This window comes from Adiantum capillus-veneris, chromosome 28 (genome assembly GCF_014529385.1).
Source record: "Adiantum capillus-veneris isolate H3 chromosome 28, ASM1452938v2, whole genome shotgun sequence".
Classification (NCBI taxonomy): domain Eukaryota; kingdom Viridiplantae; phylum Streptophyta; class Polypodiopsida; order Polypodiales; family Pteridaceae; genus Adiantum; species Adiantum capillus-veneris.
Genome location: NC_140958.1, coordinates 138538736 through 138542446, shown reverse-complemented (window position 1 = coordinate 138542446; position 3711 = coordinate 138538736).

Below are 3711 nucleotides of genomic sequence, written 5' to 3'. Positions count from 1 at the left end.
GGTAATTGAAGCTGAGTAAGCAACCACCATGATGCTGTCTTTTAAGAGAAGAGGCTGAATTTTGTGGTTTTTTTTATAGATATGGGTAATTTGGAGGAGGAAAAATGAGACTAGGTGGTCAATTTTGGAATGGAATTGTGTGTGGGAGGTATGAGTTCACCATGGTTTCTCTTATTCTTCAAGGTTGAGGAGAAGGTGAGTAGGGTGCAGAGAGGAGTGGTGAGAGAGGTGGGGATGATGAGTGGAGAAGTGTGTGTGAAAGAGGAAAATGATAAAGTGGAAGAGAGAGTGTGGCTGCATAGCATGGGAAAACTGGGGTCCACTAATAAAATCATAGCTCACAGCTCGTAGCTCAAAAAAATATGAAAAAATTTGAGGCAAAACTTCAGCCCACGAGCTACAACTTTTGTTTGTATCACCTTTTCAAATTCAGAGAGCAAGTGAACTTTAAAAATTCAGCAAAATCAACCGTTTTTTTCCACTGCACAAGGTCCTTGGGGGGTCCTTCTTTGGATGATTCTTTTGAATACCTCCAAGAGTGAGCCCTCCATAGTGCATGTATGCATGCCACCTACCCTTGACCTTATTTGGTAGGTCTATAATTGAAGATATTGTTGAGATCATGATATAAGTGAATAGTACAACTAAGAAAATCAAATATTGAGGGGTCTAAAAAATATGTACATGTCAAATATAAATAATATAAGTGGAAAAAATATAAAGGGGTCAAAAGAAATCTCTCTCATTATGAGGCTACCATAAAAGGATAAATATTTTTGGTGTTCTAATTTTTTAGATAAAAAAACAAAATAGATGTAGGAAGGGAAAAATCACAATAGTGAAAAAATATACACATAAATAAAACTAGTTTTTTTGGATTTTTGTTGGGGTGGAGTTACACCAAATATAAGAGAAGCTTACATGAAAATATTTCTATATGGAATAAAGAGTATGAAAAATGGTAAGAAAAATTGTGGTAATGGTGAGGCAATGTACAGAGCATAAATAACACACACCTAGGTAAAAATATTTAAATAAATACCAAAATAATTATGAAAAAATATTTTATTTAGGCCCTATATACAAAGAAATATTTACATACGCATGGGCCATAATATACTTATATTTTTATATTTTTTATTTTTTTGGCTCAACTAGCCCAATGTCTAGCTAATTGAGGGTTTTTTATTTCAGTAAGGAGATATGGGAAAAGTCCCCTAACTCACACGCACCTATATACAGTGAAAGGGTGAGGGTAACCACAGTGTTTGAGTGATTTGATAGGGGGGGATAACTCACTATGGCAATCACAGAGAGCCGAAAAACGGCTATCAACATAAATGGTCAAAGATCCTAAAGAGCACTTGAATACATAAAATATAATATCCTTTTTGCAATAGCCTAACTCGGTCAAGCCTTTTCCACTTGTCAGATTCAATAAATAGTAAAATATCAATTCCATAACATACCTCTCCGTTGGAAAGCAATTGTCCTCAGTTGGGAAGATAAAAATCTGCAAACAATACTTGTCAAAAACAATGATTAGAAATTTAATTACTAGGTGTATTTTCATGGTATATATATATATATATATATATATATATATATATATATATATATATATATATCATCCATGAAAAATTGGGATATACAAGAGTATTTTTCATTTCTATAGCAAGCACCCGCTCTACAGATTCTCGTTTGATAGACAACTTTGCTTTCTTATGAGTAGCTCTCTTTATTTATGACTCAATTTATCTATGATATTAAGTTGCACTACATAGCTTTTTTCTTCTCGCTAAGTTGTCTCACGTTTCAGTTGCAGCAAGGTTGTGTATAACTTTTTATTTGTGTTCGAGTTCACTTTATTTTTAACTTTTGGACTGTGCAGTCAAGGTGCCAACACTCTTCTATTTCATTGCAAATTACTAGCACAAAATTACCACATTTTGAATTTATTAACTATACTTTGGTGTAAAACGTGAGTTGCGGCACTTGTACCTCATCCATATACCAACAATGGTATATATATTCAGATATACTTTACCCTCTTGGTATGTACATCAAATATGTCATTCCTCTTTTCATATTTCATTTCTCTGCATTGTGCTCTAACATGAATACTCAGACACTGCTAAGGACATCACTTCTAATTATATTGAAAGGAATTTTTCTTGAGATGATTTATCATTAAGCTATGCAGCTGCTTATATTGAAAGGAATTTTTCTTGAGATGATTTATCATTAAGCTATGCAGCTGCTTATATGAGTTAAGATGCTCTCAAATAGTGAACAAAAATTTGTAAGTACTCTGCTACTCAACTATACTCCAATGTGGTGTCACACAGGTAGTAAATGTTTTTTCTTTTTTTATGTCTTGTCTAGTCCATTGGTCACATGCAGACAGATTCGCCGATTTAGGCAGTGTTCCAATGCTCATCCTTGTGTAGATTCGCCGATTTAGGCAACAACAATTATATATATAGAGCTGCCAATTTAGGCATTGCAATCCATAAATCGACAAAACGGTATACCTGGCAACCGTCATTGCACATACTCCGAGCTGTATGCAATACAAGAGAGACAGAGAGAGGGAGAGGGCAAGAGAGCGCATGCAGGCGCACCTCCTACAGCGGAGTGCTACGCCCGCACGGCGAGAAAGAAGAGTGGAAAGGAGAGAAGAACAACACGAACACTGGGTGCAATCTCCCCCCGTGCAAGAGTGACCATTTCCCTCTTGCATGTATTTCATTTATAGATTTCTTGAATGGTAAAAAATGAATACAAACTAGCCCGCCAGACATAAATGGCCTATGCTCCTAAAGAGCACTTGAATACATAAAATATAATATCCTTTTTGCAATAGCCTAGCTCGGTCAAGCCTTTTCCACCTGTCAGTTGCAATAAATAGTAAAATATCAATTCCATAACAGTGATACTCTGGGTAAATCTTGATTCCACAGTAGCAGGTCAATTCCCTGAGTTGTAACGATGTCATGATCATTGTAAAGGTCTATGTGTGAAAAAAGGCTTATCTTTAGAAGGAAAGAGCTATGTTGTATGTACGCTCAAGCTATGATTCTGCTCCAACTTGTAATCATCGCAACTAATGATCAGGTAATCCGATTTGAATCAAAAAATTGCATTATGTTCCTCCCTCTTTGCTCTTTCAATCAAGTGTAAGCATTATCATCTTTGTTGTGGTTTGCAACTACACATCTGTGAGCCTTAATTGCAGATTTGAGTGCTTAAATCACTGCTTATAGTCGTTTTGACCATAGGAGAGTGTTCTTAGACCATAGGGCGACATTTCTAGACTGATCCATTGCAGTTTTAAGGAATTTTTTCAGGATGGATCATGATTTTTATACCTTGTTGGATTGCGACAAGCCTTGCTAGGATAGTACCCCTTAGTGTCCTAGATCTCCTCCTACAGTTTCATTGCATTTCGAGTCTGTTCGAGTGCCGAAATGACATGATAACCTAGAGCTGTGAGAAAGGACATAGACAAATTTCCCTGATCATTGAGTGTTGGTCTGCTTGTCGATTTAATGTGTTTGCTTGTTAAGGTTCACTTCTTGAGATTGACGATCTCAAAGAATCTCCATGCCCCATCCAAGTCACTTCCCCGAGTATTGACATTATGTTAGTACCAGAAAGATATGCTACAGACGTTCATCGCGGTGACCCGCTAACAGAAATACACTTTAT